The 27,360-nt window shown below is 43.0% G+C and overlaps 1 protein-coding gene across 1 annotated transcript in view; it reads left to right on the forward strand.

Moving 5' to 3' along the window:
• csmd3b (CUB and Sushi multiple domains 3b) overlaps nucleotides 1-27,360 on the forward strand; it is a 2,154,916-nt gene that overhangs the window by 1,835,533 nt on the left and 292,023 nt on the right. The gene's annotated exons all lie outside the window — the stretch shown is intronic.

Here is a 27,360-nt window from a genome sequence, read left to right on the forward strand (position 1 = left end):
TGCTTTTGATTTATTGAAATATCGAGTGTGCGGACTGCCAGAAAGTGTTATAACGTTGAATAAAAATCGAATCATGCAACTGAATTTCAAGGCGTTCATATTTGCGGCACGGTAGCACAATGCTTTACAGTACAGGTGGCCTGGGTTCAACACCGACCACTGTCTGTAAGGGGTTTGTACGTTCACCCCATGAACACGTGGGTTTCCACCAGGTGCTCCGGTTTCCTCCCACAGTCCAAACCCGTACCGGTTGGCCGGTTAATTGGTCATTATAAATTGTCTGTGATTAGGCTAGGGTTAAATCAGGGGTTGCTGTGTGGCTGGCTTGATGGGCATTAAGAGCCTACTTCGCACCAAATCACAATAAATTAAAATAAATTTTAAAAAGCTCTCAATAAGCAAATTGTGTATTCTCTCGCAAAAGAATGTTATTCCTGAAAAATAATAGAATGTCCTGTTGGAAATATATTGGGATTATATAAATGAAAGCTTAAAAACAATGTGAAGATTACATGAAGCTGCAGGGATTATGCAGAGGAATCATGGGGAGATTTTACATTTCTGTGGCCAACTTAATAGTGCCTTCCATTGAAATAGTTTGGGTGTAAGCAAGGTGTGCGGTAACATAATGGTTTGTACAATGCCTTACAGTACAGGAGATCTGGGTTGAATTCCTACTGCTGCCTGTAAGGAGTTTGTATGTTCTCCCCATGACCGTGTCGGTTGTCTCCCAATGGTTCAATGATGTGTTGGTTGGTGGGTTAATTGGTCATTATAAATTTCCCCAGGGTTAAGCTAGGGTTAAATCAGAGGTTGCTGGGCACCGGGGCTCAAAGAGCCAGAAGGGCCTACTCCATTCTGTAGCCAAATAAATAAATATTTTTGTTCTATTGTGTGTCCACTGGTTGTTCAAATCATCAAATACAACCACAAGAAAATACAAGACTAATTTAAGGAAGGATACCCAAGTGAATATCTTATGCAATCCATTTTTCCAAATGGTACAATTAAATTTTAGGCTGTCAGCAGTAAAAGTCAAATTGTTAACTGTGTTAAATAGGTTAGTCAAAGTGAAACAAACGCAGATCTAAATTTGCTGATGTTTCAAGCTTTAAGCTGAACTGTGAGTATAGACAATTTGTTGTAACCTGACAATTATGAACGCCTTGAAAGTCAATTGCATAATTCTGTTTTTATTCAGCATTATGTCACTGAAGAACAATTTATTCCTGAGTGAAACACAATAAAGGCTATTTCTGGGATATTTATGGTGCATACAAAGGAAACAATGTTTTTTTTACTGGCTTCACAGCTTAATTCTTATCATAAATTCTGCTTCCAGTGTGATGGAAAAATGGAGGCGGCCCTGAGTTTTTGAGGGTACCATCTGTGTCAGCGTCATTTATATAATCTTGGGGAGAAAACAAAAAGCTGTCAATTTAGATATGCTGAACGTGAAAATAATTCAGAGGTCTTATAGAAGTACGTAGAATTACAGAATATGGTGCTTAAAAGAATACGGAGATCTTATGGAGGTATTAAAAATTGGGAGGAGTGCAGGCTTTTTCCACTGAGGTTGGATGAGACTAGAACAAGAGGTCATAGGCTGAGGGTGAAAGATGAGTAGGGGTTATCCTTAACTCAGCAAAATCAGTGCAGTGGCAAATATCAGCTGAATGCCCTGCAGTGTTGAGTGGTGAATCAGGAGTTTGATGGTGAGTTGATACGTAGATATGACAAGTTGCAGCTCGGCCCGTTATCTATAATGTACAGCACAGGGGATGGCATTGGGATATTCTACTTAATTGTAGGTGGAGAATCTTTTACTTCGGTGCATCTCCATACTTATGGATATCCAGTTAGGTTATTGCCACACTCAAGAAAGATAAAAATAGGATTTCCTTCTTATTGTATATTTTAAATTTCACACTTCACATAATTGACATAAATCACGAAATCTGTTGTTTGGCAGCAGCAGTAGAGTGCAATACACAAAAATAATTACCGTTACTTACAATTAAAAAAAAAGTACTGCAAAAGAGGAATAGCAAAGTAGTCTACATAAATTCATAGACTGTTCAGAAATCTGATGGCAGAGAGGAAGAAACTGTTCCTAAAATATTGAGTGTGGGTCTTCAGTCTCCTGTACAGGTGTCCCCCGCTTTACAAATGTTCGCTTTACGCCACTTCACTTTTACAGAAGAACTATGTTGGTAACCTGTTTTTGCATTACAAAGAGGATTTTCACTTCTACGAAAATTTTTCCCACATAAATTAATGGTTCTTTGCTTTACGCCATTTCGGCTTAAGAAAGGTTTCATAGGAACGCTCTACCTTTATAAAGGTGGGGACACCTGTATCTCCTTCTTCATTTTAGTAGCGAGAAGAGGGAATGTCCCAGATGCTGAGTATTTTTTATGATGGATACTGCCTTCTTGAGGCACTGCCTTTTGAAGGTGTCTTTGATGATGACGAATTTTGTGCCTATACAGAAACTAGCTGAGTCTACAACCCTCTGAAGCCTCTTGTAATCCTGTGGATTGGCGCCTCTGTACCGGACAGTGATGTAACCAGTCAGGATGCTCTCCATGGTACATCTGTAGAAACTTGCTAGACTTTGATGACATACCAAATCTCCTCAGACTCCTAATAAAGTGCAGCCGCTGGTGTGCCTTTGCCATGATTGTGTCAATTGTGTTACACCCTAGGACAGATCCGCTGAGATGTTGATGCTAAGGAATTTGAAATTTTTTTTATTATTGCTCACCATTTCCTCCACTAACTCTTCAATGCAGATTGGAGCGCATTCTCCTGCCTTCTCCTCCCTGAAGTCTGCAATCACCTCTTTGGTGCTGCTGACGCTGAGTGCAAGCTTACTGTTACAACACCACTCGACAAGCTGATCTATTTTGCTTCTGTACGCCATCTGTGATTCTGCCAACAACAATGTATTTTTTTGAAAATACTTTAAGCTTTGTTATCATGCAAATTATGTAGATAGAATGCAATATTTTCCAGGACCCTGATGGATATACAAATTAAGAGGTAAAACAACTCATGCAGCCTTCATTCAACCATGGTTACTTCAGTGAGAAAGTGGAATGAAAATCAATCACTTGTTTTTCCAGTGTCTTACATATGATCCAGATTCTAATTGCATATGTCTACGCTTCCAGCTGGTGGTAAATATGAAGCTAATAATAGGATGATCTGGCAGATGAATGCGTGGCTGAAGAATTGGTGCAGGGGGCAGGGTTTCAGATTTCTGGATCATTGGGGTATATTCTGGGGAATGGTATGGTCTCTACAAAAAGCATGGGTTACACCTGAACCCGAGGGGGATCAGTATTTTTGTAGCAGGTTTGCTAGAGCTGTTGGGGATGGTTTAAACTAAGCTAGCACAGCGATGAGAACCTGAGTGATAGGGCTGGTATACAAGTAGATGTGGAGTGTTGTGAGACTGTGAGGAAGGACAGGCAGATGATTGGGCAAAATTGCAGTCAGTTGGATGAGTTAAAGTATAACGGGGTCAGAATCATAAAGGGTGATGAATACAGGTGTGAAGGTGCTATGTTTGAATGCATGCAGTGTACAGTATAAGATAAATGATCTTGTGGCACAGTTAGAGATTGATAAGTATGATGGTGGCTGAAAGAAGATGCTTGTTGAGAGTTCAGCACCCAAGGATACACCTTGTATCGAAAGAACAGGCAGGTAGGCAGAGGGGGTGTGTGTCGAGAATTCTTGATGAAGGTGGTTTGGACCCAAGTGCTGGAGTATTTGAAACAAGGACTGAGAAATGGTATTAAAATAGCTCCCACTTGGAGTACTGGGTTCAGTTCTGGTCACCTCGCTACAGGAAGGATGTGGATACTGTAGAGAGTGCAGAGGAGATTTACAAGGATGTTGCCTGGATTGGGGAGCGTGCCTTAAGAGAATAGGTTAAGTGAACTCGGCCTTTCCTCCTTGGAGTGACAGAGGATGAGAGATAACCTGATAGAGGTGTATAAGATGATGAGAGGCATTGACCGTGTGGATAGTCAGAGGCTTTTTCCCAGGGCTGAAATGGCTGACATGAGGGGGCACAGTTTTAAAGCTTGGAATGTCAAGGGGGATGACAGAGGCAAGCCTTTTATACAGTGTGGTAGGTGCGTGGAATGCACTGCCAGCAAAGATGGTGGTAGAGGCGGACACCGTAGGGTCTTTTGAGAGACTCAGATCATAGAGCTTAGAAAAATCGAGGGCTACGTGGTAGAGAAATTCTAGGCAATTTCCAGAGTAGGTTGTTACATGGTCGGCACAACATTGTGGCTGAAGGGCCTGTAACGTAGCGTAGATTTCTATGTTTCTAAGAACTGAGGCCAAAACAATGCTAGACGATATCATTAGTAGGGGTTGTGATTGAGTACTGTGGCTCCGTTCAAGTGCTCTTTAAATACTCGGTGCCCAAAACATGATTGCCAATTAGCTGGACCATCTTGAATCCTTAAAGGGGGTGCACCAGCTATCCGGAGAGTTAGAGCATCTAAGTCCCTGAAGCTGGCGTAGTTGGGAGTGTCTCATAACAGGACACCATTCCCTATGGTCAACTCCTGATGGCCTTGTCTGCTCAGAGGGACTGTGGTGATAGTCATGGATCCAAAGTGTCTTTTTCGGGCACCCAGCACCTCTCCTTGGGTTCGAAATCTTCCAAGTCCATTATGTGTTGCTGAACACCCCGAATAGTGCACAGATCCAAAAGTCTTTTCACTGTGAAGACCTGTTACCCCTGGGTGGTGGCGGGCTGGTAGCGATGGGGCTAAGGGGCTGGTACAGAGAGGTTTTAGTTTAGAGATGCGGAAAGTGGTATTGGTCTTTAGGATTGAGGGTAGCTGCAAGGTATAAGCCACAGAGTTTACTTTCATCAGAACTTTGAAAGGTCAAATGAACCTGGGAGCTAACTTTCTAGATTCCGCCCGGTGAGGCAAATCATGAGTGGACAGCCAGACCTGTTCCCAGGCTGCAAAGCAGGTCCCTGTCTTCTCCTTCAGTTCACCTTGGTCTCCGCCTTCCGGGTAGAGGCCAACAAAATTTCTCTTGCACAAATCCACTTTTGCATGCAGCATTGGATGAGATCTTCAGCCACAAGGACCTCAACCTCAACCTCCTGTTCTAGAAAGAGAGGTGGAGGATAGTCAAACTGGCACTTGAATGGTGACATCCCATGTCCTGAATGCTGTAAGATATTGTAGGCGACCTCTGCCCACAGTAAATGGTCGCACCACACATCAGGTCTTTCTGAGGCCATACATCTCAGGGTATGGAGCTGAGTTTATGGACAGATCAGCCATGATCTTATTGAATGGCAGAGCAGGCTTGATGGGCCAGATGGCCTACTCCTGCTCCTATTTCTTATGTTCTTATGTTCTAAATCTTGGTTGGTCCACTCCGTTGGACTGTGGGTGAAACCTAGAGGAAAGATTTGCTGTTGCTCCAAACAGCTTACAGAATTCCGTCTAGAAATGTGATGTGATTTGTGGACCATGATCTGAGATGATGTCCACTGGGAGTCTGTGGATCCTGAAAACCTGGTCCAAGACAATTTTGGCCGTTCCTGCTGCAGATGGTAGCTTCTCCAAGGCAATTAACTTGTAGGCTTTCAAAAACCAATCCATGATTACCATGATGACAGTCTTCCCCTTGGTTGTTGAGAGCCCCGTGACAAAGTCCATGAAGGTGTGCGCCCATGGTCTTTCTGGAACAGGAAGGGGGTGGAGGAGCTCTTGAAATCAGGTACAGGGCTTCTTGTTCCAGGTGCACACCTTGCATGCCTGCACGTACTGCTGAGCCACTTTCATCATTCTGAGCCACCAGTATCTTCTCTTGATAAACTTGAAGATCCTGGCAATCCCTTTGTGAGTGGTCATTCTTGATGAATGTCCCCATTGCAGTACCTGGGACTGGACAGAACTTGGGACAAACAGCCGACCTGGAGGATGGTCCTTAGGAATTTCCCATTATGCTTAGGCCTTGTGAACAAGAGTGTAGATTCCCCTGTGGATTGGCACTACCACCTTGGTTTGGGGCAAAATGATGGTAGCTGCTCCTCTTGTTCCATTTTGTCAATTGACGGGACAAGGCATCTGGCTTCTGGTTCCTTAACCCTGGTTGATAGGTCAGGATGTAATCAAAGGCGGTTAAAGAACGAAGACCAACTGGCCTGCCTGGAATTCAGCCTCTTGGCCTCTTGAATGTAAACCAGGTTCTTGTGGTCAGTCCAAATGATAAAGAAGATCCTGGGCCCATCCAGCTAGTGACACTATTCCTCCAAGGCTAACATATCCACAAGAAGCTCCTGATTCCCAATATTATAGATTCCCTCTGCTGGGGATAGCTGCCGGAGAAGATTACACACGGGTCCAGTTTACCATCTGATGTGATCATTGAGACAACACCTCACCCACTCTGATGTCTGACGCGTTCACCTCCACGATGATGGGAAGGTCCGGGTTAGGAGAAACCAAGATGGAAGCCTGATGTGAACTGCTGTTTAAGCTCTTCAAATGCGGCCCCAGCTTCAGCAGACCAGACAAAAGGGCCCATGGATTTCTTAGTTAACATCGTCAGCAAAGCTGACACTGAACTGGAGTTCCTGATGAACTTCTGGTAGAAGTTTGCAAACCCCAGGGATTGTTGGACCTGTTTGACACTGGATGGTTGTGGCCAGTTTCTGACCGCCTGGGCTTTGGTAGGATCCATTCTGAGATTGCCATTAGAGATGATGAAACCCAAAACTGAAATGGTCTTCACGAGAAACTTGGACTTCTCCAACTTGACATTCATAGTCTAGAAGCCTCTTTAAAATGTTCCTTACGTGAGAGGTGTGCTCCTCCATGGACTTCGAGAAGGTTTAGATATCATCCAAGCCATTCTTATGGAGAATATTCCAAAGCATGTTGTTTATAAAGGCCTGAAAAACTGCTGGAGCATTTGTAAGACTAAAGGATCTTAGTTAGATCTTCGATCTTAGATCTTAGACACTCGTAGTGTCCCGTTGGTGTATTGAATGCATTCTTCCACTCATCTGCTTCCCTTATACAGACCAGACTGAACACACTCAGTAGGTCTAGCTTAGTGAACACTCTTGCCCTATGGAGAACTTGAATTGTAATTGTTATATGGTTATATAGATCGGTGGGACTAGGTGAGAGTAAGTGTTCGGCATGGACTACAAGGGCCGAGACAGCCTGTTTCCGTGCTGTAATTGTTATATGGTTATATAGAACTAGAGGTCATAGCCTCAAGATTCGGGGAGTAGATTTAGGACAGAGATGAGGAGGAACTGCTTTTCTCAGAGGGTGGTAAGTCTGTGGAATTCTCTGCCCACTGAAGCAGTGAGGCTCCCTAAGTAAATATATTAAAAACAAGTTTGGATAGATTTTTGCTTAGTAGGGCAATTAAGGTTTATGGGGAAAAGCAGGTCGGTGGAGATGACTCCATGGCCAGATCAGCCATGATCTTATTGAATGGCAGAGTAGACTCGGTGGGCCGGATGGCCTAATCCTGTTCCTATTTCTTATGATCTTATGAGAATCTCAAAGGGAGTATTCATGAGTGGAAGAGGGTAATGATTCTTGACTGTCATGCGGTTTAATCCTCTATAATCAATACATGGCTGCAGGCTTCCACCCCTTTTTTTGTACAAAGAAGAAGCCTGAGCTGGCTGATGAGGTGGAGAGCTGAATAAATTCCACAGTATGAGCCTCCTCCATATATTTCCCTACTGAGTTTCTCTCTGGACCTGTGAGCATGCACAATTGACCATGCCGAGGAAAGTACCAGGCAGAAGATCTGTAGCCCAGTCACAGAGTCAGTGTGGTGGAAGAGTTGAAGCCTTTCCCTTGCTGAAGACCACTTCCAAGTCCTTGTACACTGAAGGAACTCTGACAGGCCTGGTTGTTGCAAGTTCTTCTGAACTCTCCTTCAAGGACAACTCCTGAGGCAGGGGTGGGTCAGATACCTCCAAGACTCTTCCCTAGGTTCACTAGACTCTGTCATATCCTCAGGTGGCAACTCCATGTTCCAGCTGGTCCTTGCACCCACAGGGACAAGTTCCAAGGGTCTATGTTTGTCTATATTTAAGAGTCTTCCCGTTGGTCAGGAACTGGCGGCTGGATTTCTTAGGCTTCAGGTTATCTCACACTTAAGTCTTTCTCCTTGCTGGTCATTGGCTTCGGGAGAGTCTAGAGATCAGAACACCACGCCACAAATGTTCCCTCTTCCAATAACTGGACCAAACAATGATTCTCCCCTCCCTCCAGTCCACATATGGGTTATGCTGGGTCAGCCAATGGTACCCGAAGATCATGGGTATCAGTGGTGAGCCAGTAATGTAGAAACTAATGTCTTACCTTTCCTCATCTGCAACCCCACTGTCTGTTGCTGGATCTGCCCGGAACCTAGCGAGCGGTCGTCCAAGACCATTGTGAGCATGAACTGGCTTGACTCTTGGAGTAGTACGTTGAGCCAGCGGGCAGTTTCTAAGTCCAAAAAGTTACCCGCTACCCCAAAGCCCACAAAAGCCTTCACCGGCCTCAGTGTCTTAATCCTGGTGAAATCCGCTTTCAGCACCAAACTAAAACCCATGATTTTGCGGGTTTCACCAGGCGGCCGCAGCTTTGGATATTTGGCCTGCAGGTGACCTGCTTCCCCACAGTAATAGAAGCAGCCTTGATTCCGACACTGGGACCTCTTATCAGCATGGTCCCTCTTATCACTGGGACCTTGTGTAACTGATCAGCATGGCCTCAACTGCGCCCTGAGGAGGAGATAGTCTGAGATTGGGGTGGGGGTGTGGGGGGGGGGGGGGGTTGGTGTAGAATCTCAATGGATTGAGGCCAGGCTTGGGCTAGCCCTCTTCAGCCTCATAATGTAGTCCCTCTTACACTCTGCCAGATGATTGTCAAGGTGGATGGACTGATTGATATGGACTTCTAAGTCCCCTGTTGGCTCTCTCAAGGCAAAGGCATCCTATAGCTCATCCTGGAGTTCGTGGCAGTATACAGTGGCCAAGGCCTCCCCGTTCCAACTACTCTCTTGGGCCAAGGTCCGAAATTTGATCACTTATTTGGCTATTGACCGTCCTTCCTGCCGAACCTTCACCAGATGGTCAGAGGTTCGGCTGTCAGCAGCGTGGTGATGAAACTCCTTCCTCGTGGCAGCCAGAAATTCCTCCAAATCAGAGCAAATCTCTGACCTACATTCCCAAAGCGCGGTGACCCAGGCCAGAGCTCTTCCAATCAGGAACAAGATAATGAAGGCCACTTTTCCGCGCTCCAAAGGGATCCAGTTTGGCTGGAGTTCAAACATCAACGAGCATTGAGTGAGGACACTGCGGCAAGAATCCGAACCTCCATCAAATCTCTGGGATCGGACGATGCACTGGCTCCACAGAGCAAGTGACAGCCTCACCTGAGCAGCTCTGGCATCCTCGTGATAACTAGTACACGGCGGCTTGGGGGTCGCGTGCCTCCAGGTTCCGTCTGGAAATCCCGTCACTGTGGCTGGCTACAGCAGCGAGAGACTCTGATACCCTGTTGGATCTATGTTGACTCAATCGTTCTGTGACGAGATCCCTTGACGAGGATGATTTGGACCCAAGTGCTGGAATATCCGAGGCTAGGATCGAGACATGGTATCAAACTAGATTAAGAACTGAGCACAAACAATGCTAGACGATATCACTAGTCGGGTTTATTGATTGAGCAATGAGGCTCCGTTCAGATGCTCTTTAAATACTCAATTCTTGGCATGCGATACAGGATTGCCAATTAGTGGAACCGTCCTGAACTCTTAAAGGGGCTACGCCAGCTGTCCATACTCCGGAGAGTTCGAGAGTCTAAATCCCAGAACCTGATGCGGTTGGGAGCGTCTCATAACAGGGTGTTGTGAGAATAGACTGAGTGAACTCTGCCTTCTCTCCTTGGAATGACGAAGGATGAGACACTACCTGATAGAGGTGTATAAGATGATGAGAGGCATTAGTTGTGTGGATAGTCAGAGGCTTTTTACCAGGGCTGAAATGGCTAACATGACAGGACACAGTTTTAAGGTGCTTGGAAGTAGAGACAGAGAAGATGTCAGGGATAAGTTTTTTTACGCAGAGAGTGGTGAGTGTGTGGAATGGGCTGCCGGCAACATGAGTGGAGGCAGGTACAATACGGTCTTTTAAGAGAGTCCTGGCTATTATATAACTGGGTTTTAGACTTTCTTTTTGATCGAACAATTCAAGTCAAGGTGGAAGAAGAGTTCTCCAGGACATATTTGGTTGAAAACGGAATGCCACAAGGTAGTGTCTGCAGTCCATTACTATTTATCATAATGATAAATGACATATTTGAGCAAGTTGAACATAGCGTGGGGAAATCCTTATATGCAGATGATGGGGCTTTATGGGTGAGGGGAAGAAATCTAATTTATATACAAAGGAAAATGCAAGATGCAATTAATAATGTGGAGGAGTGTGCAAATAAATGGGGTTTTAAATTGTCTATAAGTAAGTCGCAAGTGATATGTTTCTCAAGGAATCATAAACCAGTTTCTGTGAAATTATATGATCAAAAATTAGAGCAGGTAAAGGTAATTCGGCTCCTCAGTTTGTTATTTGATGAGAAACTTACATGCAAAAAGCAAATTCAGAAAGTTACAATCAAATGTAAAAAAAACCCAACTTATTGAGGTGTCTTGCTGGACAGGATTGTGGTGCGATCAGGTTATCGATATTAAGTATTTATCAAGCTCTAATGAGGGCTACTTTGGATTATGGATGTGTAGCATACATGTCAGCTGCAGAAAGTAATTTAAAAATGCTGGATGTTGAGCAAGCTCAGGCCCTCAGGATATGTAGTGGTGCATTCAGAACATCACCTGTATCAGCTCTTCAAGTCGAAACAGGAGAAATGCCATTAAGACTTAGAAGAATAAAGTTAATGCTACACTACTGGGTTGACATCATGGGGCATAACAATTCATATCCAGCTAAAGCTATACTAAAAGATTGCTGGGAACATAATAATTCAAATTATAATAGCTTTGAATGGATTGGGGAAGCAGTAGCACAAAAATATGGTCTACACGAGCTGGAACATAGCCCTACAGTTCCATTATCTGATGTTCCTCCATGGCTCTTTACAATACATAGAGTGGATATAAACCTGCAACAACTTCTAAAAAATAAGTCTAACTGTGGAATCAAACTGATAGTACAAGAATATATAGACCTGCATTTTAGAAACGAACATGTAATATTTGCGGATGGATCAAAAGACCCTAGGTCTGGCCACACAGGTATTGCAGTCTACATTCCTCAGTGCAAAACTAGCATTAGGAAAAGAACATCGAACCATTTATCAGTGTATACAACAGAATTAATGGCAATACTGAGTGCATTATCTTGGACAGAAGAAAATAATGTCAAAAAGGTTGTAATTTGTTCAGACAGTTTGTCTGCATTAACCTATATCAAATCAAGAAAATCAGAGAGTAGACAGGATATTTTATTGGAGATTCTATGCAAGTTGTATACACTGACCGAAAATGGGGTAGAAGTAAGCTTCCTTTGGGTTCCTGCTCATTGTGGTGTGGAGGGTAATGAAAAAGTGGACATTATAGCTAAGCAATCATTCAAATCGTCTATAATAGAGGTCCAGATCCCTCTAAGCAAAGCGGAAGTCAAAAGCATTATAAAAACATGTATTGAGGAGACATGGCAGAAGCACTGGGATGAGAGTGAAACAGGGAGACAACTGTACAAAATACAAAGGCAAGTCGGATACCAAAGAATATCAGGTGGGCATAGAAAGATAGAAGTGATCATCAGTCGTTTATGAATTGGTCATACAAGTCTTAATTACACATTATACAAAATAGGGAAACATCCAACTGGGTTGTGTGAATACTGTAATCAACCAGAAACAGTTGAACATGTATTGATAAAATGTAAGAAGTATGAAAGGGAAAGAGTGAAGATGATAAGAGTGCTTCAGATAAACAAAAAAACTGCTGTGGGTATAGAAGACATTTTAGGTGGGAGTTCAAGAGAAATACGGACCTATATCATGGAGTATCTGAAAGACTCTAGTTTATTATGTAGAATTTAGGGAATGCAATTCTTTTCATTTCTCCTGTTTATCAAATGATCCACACTCCAGTCCAGTAGGTGACGGTAATGCACCTTAAAGCTGGTTTGCCAACTGCCAGAAAACAACAGAAAAAGAAGAAGAAGAAGAGAGTCCTGGATAGGTACATGGAACTTAGAAAAATAGAGGGCTATGGGTAACCCTAGGTCATTTCTAAAGTAAGTACATGTTTGGCACAGCATTGTGGCCCGAAGAGCCTGTATTGTGCTGTAGGTTTTCTATGTTTCCATTTTTTTTTAATCACTAGATTCCGGAATAGTTCCTAAGAACTGGAAAGTTGCAAATTTCACTCCACTCTTTAAGAAAGGAGGAATACAGAAGAAAGAAAATTAATTGCTAGTTAGCCTGACTTCAGTGGTTGGGAAGATGTTGGAGTCCATTATCAAGGATGCGGTTTTGGGGTACGCAGAGGCATATCGTGAAGTAAGCCATAGAGAGCAGGGTTTTCTAAAGGGGAAATTTTCCTGACAAATCTGTTGAAATTCTTCAGGGAAATAGCAGGCAGGATAGACAAGGGAGAGTCAGTGGATGCTGTATATTTGGATTTTCAGAAGACCTTTGATGAGGCGTCGCACGTGAGGCTGCTTAACAAGAACCCAAAGTATTACAGGAAAGATACTAGCATGGACAAAAGATAGGCTGACTAGCAGGAGGTAAAGAGCAGGAATAAAAGGCGTGATTTCTGACTGGCTGCCGGTAACTTGTGGTGTTCCACAGGGGTCTATGTTGGGACCACTTCTTTTTATGTTGTATGTCAATGATTTAGACAGATTGAGTTGAATTGATTTTACTTCTTACATCCTTCACGTACATGAGGAGTAAAAATTTTTATTTTATGTCTCTGAATGTGCAATGTGCAAATGAGAGTAATTTGTAATAAGTAGAATGTACAGTAAGATACATATGCAACAGAATGGTCAATATAGATTAGAAATGCAACTGTGTCGGCATGAATTAATCAGTCTGATGGCCTGGTGGAAGAAGATAAAGGTGCAGGTAGTGTTGGGGAAACACTGTGTCTGCAGAAGGACTTGGACAAATTAAGAGAATGGGCAAAGAAGTGGCAGATGGAATATAATTTATGAAATTCAGAGGAACATGGGAACCCTCATGCAAGATTCTTTAAAGGTTAACTTGCAGGTTGAGTCAATGGTAAGGAAAGGGAATGCAATGTTAGCATTCATTTCGAGAGGACTGGAATATAAAAGCAAGGATATAATACTGAGGCTTTATAAGGCATTAGTCAGACCACACTTGGACTATTGTGAGCAATTTTGGTCTCCCTACGTAAGAAAAGTTGTGCCTGCACTGGAGAGGGTTAAGAGGAGGTTCACGAGAAGGATCCTAGGAATGAGAGGGTTAAACATTGAGGAGCTTTTGATAGCTCTATGCCTGTACTCACTGGAGTTTAGAAAAATAAGGGGTTTCTAACTGCAACCTATCGAATATTGAAAGGTTTGTATAAAGTAGATGTGAAGGAGTTTCAGACCAGAGAGCACAGCCTCAATTTTGAGGGATGTTCATTTAGAACAGGGATGAGGAGGAATTTCTTAAGCCAGAGGGTGATGAATCTGTGGAATACATTGCCACAGACGGCAACGTTGGCCAAATCATTGGTTATATTTAAGGCGGAGGTTGATAGGATTTTGATTAATCTACATATCAAAGGTTACAGGGAGAAGACAGGAGAATAGGGTTAAGAGCGATAATAATTCAGCCATGATGGAATGCTGGAGCAGTGTCAGTGGGCTAAATGGCCAAATTCTGCTCCTATATCCATAGTATTACAGTATTAACTGTATATCTACTTTCTTTAACTATCAGAGATAAAGTAAGAAATTCCCTAGTAATCCTGGTCAATGCAGACAATTGAGTCATTATCTTCTTATTGACTGCTGCCCCATCTTACTGTCTCATACAATCACCTTTTAAAACCGTGTACAAATTCAGTTATGCAACTCTTCAGTGTAATGTTTGGAAATCCTAAACAATGAAAATATGCTCAGTCTGGCATTTGGCAATTAAAACAGATAAGATGTAGAATAAAATGTAAAGTTATGTAAAAGCAAAAATCTGCTGACTTTGAAAATCTGAAAATAAAACAGGAACTGTTGAAAGCTTGACTTGTCAGGCAGCATCTGCGGAGCGAGAAGTAGAGTTGAAGTTTCAGGTCTTCAATCTCTCTTTAGAATGGATGAAAGATCAACCGTCTGTTACATAAACTCTATTTCACTCTGTATACGTGTCGCTGACTGAATCAGAATCAGATTTATTATTACTGACATATGTCGTGAAATTTTTTGCAGTAAAAATTAATGCACAAAATGTACTCCGAGTTGCAATAAAAAATGACAAGTTGGATTGCGTGAGCTTGTTGGTCTGTGGACTGCCGGGAACTGCACCATCAGTTTGTGGAATGTATCACTTGGAGACTTGGCTCATATATACGTATATATGTTTGCGTGCCTTGTGCTGTGTATGCTTTGCACCTTGGCCCTGGAAGAACACTGTTTTGTTTGGCTGTATTCATGTATGTTTGAATGATAATTCAACTCGCACATGACAACTTATGGAAATATACTGAATATATATTTATAATGTTACGTACACGCAACCCTGTAAAAGTATCAGCAACAATAGAATGCACCTGGAGTCTGGTTTTGCTGTTAACAAAACACTATTTTGTTAGTAACTACGTAATATAGTAACTTAAACCAGGTAAATCAAGAGTTAACGGTGTTATGCATATATAGGTGTAAATATATAAATCCCCAAACTTCTTCAAGCTTAGGTGGTAAGTGATGCAGTCTTACAATGGTATGTAAGAAGAGTTCAGTTCAGATGCTGGGAATCGAAGAGAGAGAGAGATAACAACACACACAAATTGCTGGTGGAACACAGCAGGCCAGGCAGCATCTATAGGGAGAAGCGCTGTCGACGTTTCAGGCCGAGACCCTTCGTCAGAGAGAGAGATACTTGCAATTTGAATAAACAGGTATCGTTGATCCTCCTCAATGTCCTCCAAATCTTCCGAGTGAGCCAAACATGACCAACTTAAGAGCACTGTCTTCAAGTGATAATCTAACAACCCAGGCAAGGGTTAGACACACTGGTAGATTTCACAAGGTTGCCCTTACACGCACTAATAGTCACAGATCGATTCCTCTTAATCGATCCTTAGCCCAAACCTTTGTGTGTACTTAAAAGTTCAGTGGCAACTTCCGCTACCAGCCTTCGTGCATCTGCCTGTCCTTGTATATTCAAACTAAGCTGCAGAGAAACCATAACATCGATTGTCCATCAAGTAACTCCACCTCTCTCCACCATGGTAACCAAGCAACTCTGGAGTCAGCAGAAATCCAAGTGTCCAAAAATCAGACTCATTCTCTCGAAGTTTTAAAGTCCACAGAAAAAATGAACCCTGGGGTATATAACAATAAAAATAAGGAAATAGTACAAAAAGAAAGCAGAAATAGTGAGGTAATATTCATGGGATCTTTGTTCATTCGGAAGTCTGATGACAGAGGGAAAGAAATTGTTCCTAAAATGTTGAGTGTGTGTCTTCAGGCTCCTGTGCCTTCTGATAAGTATTTCTAGTACTTTCTGCTTTTTCTGTAAAATAACAGCTGCTGGCAAATAAAAAGCGGTCAAAATAAGTTTTTTTAAAAAATTGCTTTTCAATCATTGAAGAATCAGTTTGGTTTTTCAGTCGATGTAAAGCTATTATTAAATTGATGAGTCAAAATCTAGTTTGGAGCCCAAAGTTGCATTTCTGCATCAAAATGGGAGGAGAGAAAAAATTCTGATATTCCAGCCAACAAGGCATTCTGATGGATAAATTAAATTGGATAACATACCTGTAGTTAAAATTTACAGAATTCAATTTCTGTGTTTTAATTATATGCTGAGATAATATTAGGCCATATGACATAGGAGGAGAATGAGGCCATTTGGCCCATCAGGTCTGCTCCACCATTCAGTCATGGCTGATCCTTTTTTCCCCTCCTCAGCTCCACTCCCCCTTCTTCTCCCCATTAGATTAGACATTTATTTAGATTTTAATCTTCACATTTGCGCAAAGTCTAGCTGCAATTTATCAGTGACAGCCTACTTTGGTAAGAGTCATGTAATCCCGTGTAAAAATATAAGAAGTAAATATGCATAAATATTCTTGTCTACTTAATTTGTATTTAATTAATGTTATATTCAGAAGAACATGTGAATATTACAAATACAATTTCTTCATGCTCCACGTACCGTTTTAAAAGTTCGATCGATGATGATTTCATTAAAGATTTCTAACTTTTATTCTTGATAATCGATTTTTAAACTTTTTTCTATGATATTGTGATAAAATTAACATTTAATGATGTAAGTTGCTTCTTGTCTTTAACCCATAACACAAGAATGACTTGGGCAGCTTGGTCATTTCTCTCAGAGAACCTTTCCCAGCTTAAGCATTTTGTGGAAGATTTAGCTATTCCTTTGTTAGAATTGAGATCACTCAATAAATTTACTGGACAAACTTGTGTTCAGCTGAATGGCCTAATTCTACTCCGATATCTAATGGTCACAAGCAGGATGAGTCGCAAATAGTCTGCAGCCAGTGTAAGGGACAAGTTAAACACAGAAGCCATCTCCTTGGAGTGTGAGGTTCCAAATTAATTCTGCAGAGGACAAGTTTGATGGGCTGCCTTCAGAAGAAAGCTGATGGCCATTCACAATGAAGTGGTTACTGCATTTGCGGGCACTGTTAATAGGTTAGGGTTAGTAAGTTGCCAGCATTCTATGTTGGCACCAGAAGTGTGGCAGTTCTTGCGCGGCTGTCCTGGTCATCAACACAAATGACGTATTTCACTGAATGCTCGATGTACATGTGACAAGTAAAGCTAACCCTTCACCAGAAATAAAGAGATCATGAAGTAGCAATCAAAGGTTCATGGACTGTTCAGAAATCTGACGATGGGTGGGAAGAAGTTCTTCCTGAATAGTTGAGTGTGGGTCTTCAGGCAGTGTACCTTGGAGCACAAACCTGTCTTGAGTCAGAATGAAAACATTCATCCTTCTCTCTCTATCACTTTCCCTCTGACATGTTAATGGAGAAGCCTTGTCTGCCAATTCCCATGCTAATCTGATGTAGGATTTTGCAAAGCCTAGGCCTGCTTTGATATCCACTGCACAGGCTATCTAGTTTCTGCTGCAGCTAAGTAGTGAAAAAATAGAAATAAAAAGTAGTGTGGTAGTGTTCATGATTTCAGTGTCCATTCAGAAAGTGGATAGCAAAGGGCAAGAAGTTTTCCTGAATTGTTGAGTGTGTGCCTTCAGGCTTCTGTATTTCTTTCCTGATGGCAGCAATGAGAACAAGGCATGACCTGGGTCCTGGGTGATGGGGGTCCTTAATGATGGACGCTTTCTTTTTGAGGCATCGCTCCTCGAAGATGTCCTGGATACCATGGGAGCTAGTGCCCATGATGGAGCTGACTTAGACTTGAAGGCATAGGCATATCAAAATCATGGGAATGTGCCAGGCAGATTATTTCATGTTCCAGCGCATGGTTTGATTATGAATTTGGTTTGGAATGCTTATTATGTGTTGACATTTGTGTTACACTGGTGATCAGCGATGCAGGAAAATAATTGGACTACTGCTGAATGAGAGATTAATTTTGTGTTTTCAGAGGTACTATTACTTTTTACTGTATTCTACATGAATAATTTCAATAGTATGGTGAAAACCAGGTTTCCTCAGTTTTTCTCCTGAAGTATGGTCTTGGCTTGAAACGTCAACTCTTTACTCCCTCCTTTGATGCTGCCTTACTCAATGAGTTCCTCGAGCATTTTCTGTGTGCTCCTCTTCCTCCAACTCTTTTTCTCCTTCCTGCTCCAGCTTGTTCTTCCCAGCTGCTCATTGCTTACCTGATAGTGGGGCTGTCACTGCTATGGCAGTGAGATTTTGCAGAATACAGCAGTGCACAATGAACCTCGACACAAACTTCTGCAAGATGCAAGAGATTCTGCAGAAGCGGGAAATCTTGATGAACACACACAAAATATTGGAGGAACTCAGCATTTCAAGCAACATCTATTGGAGAGCACACGGCTTCTTTCCCTCTGCCATGTGATTTCTGAATGGATCTTGAACCCATGAAACCTACTTCTTTAACTTCTGATTTTTCACTACTTATTTAGTTATGCCGGTGATATTAAATCTGATTCTGATGCTGAGGAATAAATAGTCAATGTTTTGGGCTGAGATCCCAAACATCGTGTCTTTATTCTCCTCCGTAGATGCTATCTGGCCTGCTAAGTTCCTCTAGCATTTTGTGTGTGTATTGCACATACTTTTGCTAAGCAGGCAATGTGGCAGAAGTGTTGATTCAGCACACAGTTATCTGTTTTAATGCAGTTAATGTGGTGGCATAGTTCTGATCTTAGCATGGTATTCCTGCTTACAAAGTGGAAACCAGCTTCAGTTTCGTCTTATATTTACAACTGCCTGATATTTGAATACCTGTCAGCTGTGTAGTAGTAGGACATCCTTAATCTATTAAACAGACCTAAATTATTAATTCTTTGGTGAAATGCCTTCACATCATTCAGAGATTTCAATAAACTCAAGTAATATCTGATGTGAGGATATGCAGAATGAAAATCAGAACCAGGTTTATTATCATTAACATGTGTCATAACATTTGTTATTTTGTAGCAGCAGCAAAGTGCAATATGATAAAATATACTGTAAATTCTAACAAAAATAAATAAAATAATAAGTAATGCTAAAAGAGAGCAAAAATAATGTAAGGTTGTGCTCATGGAGTCATTGTCCATGATGTTGGAAGGGGAGAAACTATTTTTGGAATGTTGAATGTGTGCCTTTAGCTCCTGTGAGTCCTTCCTGATGGTAGCAATGAGAAGAGGCATGTCCTTGGTGGTGGGTTCCCTTAATGACAGATGCCGCATTTCTGAGGCATTGGCTTTTGAAGATGACCTTGATGGTGTGGTGGTTAGTGGCCCGTGATAAAGCTGGCTGAGTTTACAACCCTCTACTGTCTTCTCCAATCCCATGAAGTGACCCCTCCCTATTTTTTTTATTCCCACCATCTCTCTACGTTGCAAGCAGAAGCAAGTGTATATCCATAACCATCCTGGAAGTCAACCTTGTGATGATCCATTGAGATATGACTTGTAAATGACCAAGCTACTTTCCCTGATTGCAGTATCTTTGTGGTTGGAAGGGCTTAGTTTTAAAGTAATGACCAATTTAACATGAGCTCCTAAAGTTGTAGTTATCTCTTTGATCTAACACTCGCTGTTATCATAGGTACACACACACAAAGCTGGAGGAATTCGGCAGGGCTGAGAACCTTTATCAGGACTGGAAAGGAAAAGGGAAGATTCCGATTCATTTTTCATGTGGTCTTGAAACATGCAGAGAAATGTATCGTTTGCAACAGCAACTTAGGCATGTGCTGGGGGCAGCCTGCAAGTGTTGCCAGATATTCGGGTGCCAGCTGCGGAAAGAAACCAGAATAAGTAGAAGGGGCGGAAGGTAAAGAGTACAAACTGGCATGTGAGGGGAAGATGGGTAGGTGGAATTGAGAAGCTGGGAGGTGATTGGTGGAAAATGTAAAAGGGCTGAAGTTGAAGAATCTAATAGAAGAGGAGAGTGGGCCACAGGAGAAAGAGAAATGCACTATCCCTGCGGTACACATGCTCAGTATTGTGGGAACACCTTCTTCGCCTCCACCAACAGATTTCTGAACTAACGATGAACCAAAACATGAGCACTGTCTCACTATTTTTGCACTACTTAATATAATTTATATTTGTATATATTTCTTACGGTAATTTATAGGTTTTATTTTAGTTATTGCTCTGTACCGCTGTAGTAAAACAACTTATTTCACAATGTATGTCAGTGATATTAAACCTGATTCTGAAATCTGCTGCATACATAGTTGCTCTATTTAACTTATGCTGACAGAGCAGTCACTCCTGCTGCTGAATGTAGGATACTTGGACATGATACTAAAATGGAAACGATAGAGCTGTCATCAAATCAGTGTAACATTGACTCTTCACCGGATGCTGTCATGGGCACAATCTAGTCTTCCTACCTCATCAACATTGTGTCTGGTGCAACTAATGATAGAAATATGGACTGATTTCAAGAACTCTTCATCTCATTTTCTTGACATTGATTGCTTATTTATTTATTTATTATTACTTCTTTTTTCTTTCTTTTTGTATTTGCATAGTTTGGTTTTTTTTTGCATGCTGGTTGCCCTGTTGGTGTGGTCTTTTATTGATTCTATTCTGATCTGTTTATAATATAATAGAATAGAGAAGAACTTTATTCTCATTGCTCAAGACAGCGAGATTGTGGTGCTACTCACAGTCTGCAAAACCGATATTTACAATGCATGTGGTACAGCTTAATTTGAGAGGTGAAGGGGGAGGGGAGAGAGAAACACCAGGTGATAGGTGAAACTTGGAGGGGGAGGGATGAAGCAAAGAGCTAGGAAGTTGATTGGTGAAAGAGACAGAAGGCCATGGAAGAAAAAAAAGTGGGGGAGGAGCACCAGAGGGAGACGATGAGCAGGCAAGGAGAGAAGGACCAGGGGATGGGAAATTGGGAACGGGGGGGAGGCATTATTGGAATTTTGGGAAATTGATGTTCATACCATCATGTTGGAGGCTACCCAAACAGAATATAAGGTGTTGTTCCTCCACCCTAAGTATGGCCTTATCCCGACAGTGGAGGAGGCCATGGATAGAAATATCAGAATGGGAATAGGAAGTGGAATTAAAATGAGGGACACTGGGAGATCCTGCTTGTTCTGGCAGATGGAGCGTAGGTGCTTGGCGATGCGGTCTCCTAATCTACGTCAGGTCTCACTGATATACCCGGCCACACTGGGAGCACCGAACACAGTATATGACCCCCAACAGATTCACAGGGGAAGTGTCGCTATATCCGGAGATAGATAAATAATTTCTCCTTTGGGTCCTCTCACTTCCTTCAAACAAAAGGGGTAGGTATGGGCACTCACATGGGTCCCAGCTATACCTGCCTGTTTGTCGGCAACATGGAGCAATTTTTGTTCAAGCCAACACTGGTGACCGTCCCACACTTTTCCTCTACAACATTGACGACTGCATTGGTGCTGCTTCCTGCACCCATGCTAGACTCGTCAATTTCATCCACTTTGTCTCCAGCTTCCACCTGGCCCTCAAATTCACCTGGCCCTTGTCCGACCCCTCCCTTCCCTTTCTCGATCTCACTGTCTCTATCTCCGGAGACAGCTTATCCACCGATGTCTATTACAAACCAAAGGACTCTCACAGCTACCAGGACTATACCTCGTCCCACCCTGCTAACTGTAAAATGCCACCCCCATCTCTCAATTCCTCCAACTCCGCTGCATCTGCTCTCAGGATGTGGCCTTTCTTTCCAGAACGAAGGAGATGTCCTCCTTTTTCAAAGAAAGGGGTTTCCATTCCTTCACCATCAACACTGCCTTCAAATGCATTTCTTCCATTTCACAAGTGTCCGCTCTTATCTCATTCTCCTGCCACACTACCAGGGATAATATTCCTCTTGTCCTCAACTACAACTCCACCAGCCTCTGCGTCCAGCACATAATTTGCTGCAACTTCTGCCACTTCCAACCGGATCCCACCACCAAGCACATCTTTCCCTCCACCCCACTTTCTGCGTTCTGCATGGATCATTCCCTATGCGACTCCCTTGTCCATTCATCCCTCCCCACTGATCTCCCTCCTGGCACTTATCCTTGCAAGCGGAGCAAGTGCTACACCTGCCCCTACACCTCCTCCTTCACTACCATTCAAGGCCCCAAACAGTCCTTCCAGGTAAGGTGACACTTCATCTGTGGGTTTGTTGGGGGTCATATACTGTGTTCGGTGCTCCCGATGTGGCCTCTTGTATATCGATGAGACCCAACGTAGATTGGGAGACTGCTTTGCTGAGCACCTACGCTCCATCCGCAAGAAAGATCGGGATCTCCCAGTGTCCCTCATTTTAATTCCACTTCCCATTCCCATTCTGATATGTCCATCCATGGCCTCCTCCACTGTCGGGATAAGGCCACACTTAAGGTGGAGGAACAACACCTTATATTCTGTTGGGTAGCCTCCAACCTGATGGCATGGATATCGATTTCTCAAACTTCCAGTAATGCTTCCCCCCCCTTCAGCTTTTCGCATTCCTGTGTCCCTCTCTCATGTTATCTTCTTACCCGCCCATCGCCTCCCTCGGGTGTTCCTCCCCCCTACCCCTTTCTCTTTCTTCCATGGCCTTCTTTCTTTCTCACCATTCAACTTTGTAGCTCTTTGCTTCATCCCTCCCCCTCCAAGTTTGACCTATTGCCCGGCGTTTCTCTCTCCCCTCCCTCACCTTTCAAATCTACTCCTCAGTATTATTTTTTCCAGTATTGCCGAAGGGTTTCGGCTCGAAACGTTGACTGTACTTTTTGCCATAGATGCTGCCTGGCCTGCCGAGTTCTCCATCATGTTGTGTGTGTTGCTCAGATTCACAGCATCTGCAGGTTTTCTCTTGTTTACAATTTAATCCAATATAGTTAATGGATGCAAGTTTTGTACAAAGAGGTTAATGCTTCTAATATGTTGTGGCTTCAGCTCCATATAAAGAAAGCATGCAATGTCAAACACTCTAATGGGTGTAGACCATCCAATAGTAACAGGGACATCGAGGAGCAGGGGGACAGATTCTGGAAAGATCTAATAATAACAGGGTTGGTGTGGTGGGAGATTTCAATTTCCCAAATATCGATTGGCATGTCCCTAAAGCGAGGGGTTTAGATGGGGTGGAGTTTGCTAGGTATGTTCAAGAAGGTTTCTTGACACAGTATGTAGATAAGCCTACAAGAGGTGAGGCTGTACTTGATCTGGTATTGGGAAATTAACCTGGTCAGGTGTCAGATCACATTTCTGTCTCCTTTACCATAGCATTGGAGAGGGATAAGAACAGACAAGTTAGGAAAGTGCTTAATTGCAGTAAGGGGAAATATGAGGTGATCAGGCAGGAACTTGGAAGCATAAATTGGGAACAGATGTTCTCGGAAATGTATGGCAGAAATGTGGCAAATGTTCAGGGTATATTTGCATGGAGTTCTGCATAGGTATGTTCCAATGAGACAGGGAAAGGATGGTCAGGCACAGGAACCGTGGTGTACAAAGGCTGTTGTAAATCTAGTCAAGAAAAAAAGATCTTACAAAAGGTTCAAAAAACTAGGTAATGATAGAGATCTAGAAGATTATAAGGCTAGCAGGAAGGGGCTTAAGAAAGAAATTAGGAGAGCCAGAAGGGGCCACGAGAAGACCTTGGTGGACAGGATTAAGGAAAACCCCAAGGCATTCTACAAGTATGTGAAGAGCAAGAGGATAAGATGTGAGAGAATAGGACCAATCAAGTGTGACAGTGGAAAAGTGTGCAAAGAACCGGAGGAGATAGCAGGGGTACTTAATGAGTACTTTGCTTCAGTATTCATACGGAAAAGGATCTTGACTATTGTAGGGATTATTTACAGCAGACTGAAAAGCTTGAACATGCATATATTAAGAAGAAGGAGGATGTGCTGGAGCTTTTGGAAAGCATCAAGTTGGATAAATCACTGGGACCAGATGAGATGTACCCCAGGCTACTGTGGGAGGCAAAGGAGGAGATTGCTGAACGTCTGGTGATGATCTTTGCATCATCAATGGGGACGGGACAGGTTCCGGAGGATTGGAGGGTTGTGGATGTTGTTCCATTATTCAAGAAAGGGAGTAGAGATATCCCAGGAAATTATAGATCAGTGAGTCTTACTTCAGTGGTTGGTAAGTTGATGGAGAAGATACTGAGAGACAGTATTTATGAACATTTGGAGAGGCATAATATAATTAGGAATAGTAAGCATGGCTTTGTCAAATGCAGGTTGTGCCTTACGAGCCTGATTGAATTTTTTGACAATGTGACTAAACACACTGATGAAGGAAGAGCAGAAGATGTAGTGTATATGGATTTCAGCAATGCATTTGACAAGGTACCCCATGCAAGGCTTATTGAGAAAGTAAGGAGGCGTGGGATCCAAGGGGACTTTGCTTTGTGGATCTAGAACTGGCTTGCCCACAGAAGGCAAAGTGTGGTTGTATATGGGTCATATTCTGCATGGAGGTCAGTGACCAGTGTTGTGCCTCATGGATCTGTTCTGGGACTCTTACTCTTGATTTTTGTAAATGACCTGGATGAAGAAGTGGAGTGATGCACCATCAATAACTCTTGGAGACGTGAGGCGAGATATAGGCTTTTATTCGCTGGAAGAGAGCAGTCAGCAGCAAGAGATCACCATACGACATCCTGGAGACTGAGGGAGGAGCAGTGCCTCCAATCGCCTTTATACAGGGGTCTGTGGGAGGAGCCACAGGAGCAGTCAGCGGGGAGGGGCGTGTCCAGACAGGTATATGTAGTTCACCACATGGAGGGATGGATTAGTAAATTTGCTGATAACACATAGGTTGAAGGTGTGGATAGTGTGGAGGGCTGTCAGAATTTACAGTGGGCCATTGATAGGATGCAAGACTGGTTTGAGAAGTGGCAGATGGATTTCAACACAACTAAGTGTGAAGTGGTTCATTTTGGTAGGTCAAATATGATGGCAGAATATAGTATTAATGGTAAGACTTTAGGCAGTGTGAAGGATCAGAGGGAACTTGGGATCCGAGTCCATAGGACACTCAAAGTTGCTGTGCAGGTTGACTCTGCGGTTAAGAAAGCATATGGTGCATTGGCCTTCATCAATTGTGGGACTGAGTTTAGGAGCTGAGAGATAATGTTGCAGCTATATGGGACCCTGGTCAGATGCAGCTAAGAGTACTCAGTTCTGGTCGCCTCACAATAAGAAGGACGTGGAAACCATAGAAAGGGTGCAGAGGAGATTTATAAGGATGTTGCCTGGATTGGGGAGCATTTCTTATGAGAATAGGTTGAGTGAACTCGGCCTTTTCTCCTTGGAGCGAAGGAGGATGAGGAGTGACCTGATAGAGGTGTATAAGATGATGAGAGACATTGATTGTGTGGATAGTCAGAGGCTTTTTCCCAGGGCTGAAATGGCTAGCACAAGAGGGCACAGTTTTAAGGTGCTTGGAAGAGGAGATGTCAGGGATAAGTTTTTTACGCAGAGAGTGGTAAGTGCATGGAATGGGCTGCCGGCGATGGTGGTGGAGTTGGATACGATAGGGTCCCTTGAGAGACTCCTGGACAGATACATGGAGCTTAGAAAAATAGAGGGCTAAGGATAACCCTAGGAAATTTCTAAAGTAAGTACATGTTCGGCACAGCATTGTGGGCCGAAGGGCCTGTATTTGTGCTATAGGTTGTCTATATTTCTATGTTTCTAAATATCTGACTCCAATTTTAAATCATATGATATTGAGTCGTAAAGTGCGACAAAACAGACACAGCCTCTTTGCTCCATCTAGACTGTATCAGTCTGTTATTCTACATCACCCCTTTGACCTGCACTCGGACCATAGCCCTCCCATCCAGGTAGTTGTTCAAATTTTTATCTTAAATGTCGATATCAAACCTGCATCTGCCACTTAAGCTGGCAGCTCATTCCACACTCTCACCACCCTCTGAGTGAAGAAACTCCCCCTCATATTTTTCACCTTTCACTCCTAGCCCATAGCCTCCAGTTCTAGTCGTACCCAACCTCAGAGGAAAAAGCCATGATTGCATTTATCTTACCTCTGGTATTACCCACATAATTTTGATTACCTCTACTAAGTCTTCCCTTATTCTCCCATGGTTCAGGGATTTCACTAAAAATAGAAACACAGAAAACCTACGGGACAATACAGGCTCTTCAGACCACAAAGCTGTGCCAAACATGTACGTACTTTAGGAATTACCTAGGGTTACCCATAGCCCTCTATTTTTCTGAGCTCTATGTACCTATCCAAGAGTCTCTTAAAAGACCCTATCGTATCTACCTCCACCACCGTCACTGGCAGCCTATTCCACACACTCACCATTCTCTGAGCAAAAAACTTACCCCTGACATCATGACAATGTTTCATGAAACAAAGCTCCTTTTATTCTTTCTGCGGGTGATCATTTGGATAATACGAGAATAAAGTCTTACAAGTGAAAGACGAATTAACAAAAACATGATTGCTTGCAAAGCAGTTGATAAATTACCATTAAGTTGTGTCTCTGTCTATCCCTGCAAAGCCTGGAAACAAATATTTAATATTCACTTCCCATCTGCTGTTTATTTTTCATGTTATTCCATTTAAGATAGATGGGACAAGTCCAAGTTCAATTGTCATTCAACCATACTCATGAATACAGCAAATGAAACAGTATTCCTCTGGGGCCAAGGTGCAAACCACAGTACCAACAGTCACAAACAGCTCACAGCACATAGGACATCTGGCACAGATAGTAAAAGCAAAAATACATAGTCGCAAAAAATAATACAGCCCAAGACCCTGAGTGGCATGGCCGTAGATGGATGGCTCATGGGATATTGTCCTGGAGCCATATTTCTCTGAGATCAAGCACACAGTATTTCCTCATCATGCACCAGTACACCTACGGACGAATGCAATCCAGCTTGCCTTTCACCGATCGGACACTTGAGGGCAGCACCAGTGGGGGAGACCATCCCACAATCCAACATGGATTCCAGTGCATCCACAGAGGCTTCTGCTCTTTCTCACACCACCCCCGGCACCTCCTCTCTTGGGCGGCTGCAACAAGCAACATTGCCGCATGAGGGACTGGTCCGCCCAACAACTGGGGCAGTGCAGCTACCCTGGCGATGGTCCTGCCAATGAACCAGTACACTGGACTTGCGGTATTCCACATGGAGTGGCATGGTAGCATAGTGGTTAGTACAACTCTTCACAGTACCAAAGACCTGGGCTCATTTCCTGCCAGTGTCTGTAAGGAGTTTGTATGTTCTCCCCATGACTGTGTGGGTTTCCTCCAGTTGCCCTGGTTTTCTCCCACAGTCCAAAGATATATTGGTTTGGAGATTAATTGGGCATCGTAAATTGTCCCATGATGAGGCTTGGGTTAAATCAGGGATTGCTGGGCAGAGCGGCTCAAAGGGCTGGAAGGGCCTACTCTGCCCTGTATCTCCATAAATAAGTA

Source organism: Hemitrygon akajei, chromosome 1 (genome assembly GCF_048418815.1).
Source record: "Hemitrygon akajei chromosome 1, sHemAka1.3, whole genome shotgun sequence".
NCBI lineage: Eukaryota > Metazoa > Chordata > Chondrichthyes > Myliobatiformes > Dasyatidae > Hemitrygon > Hemitrygon akajei.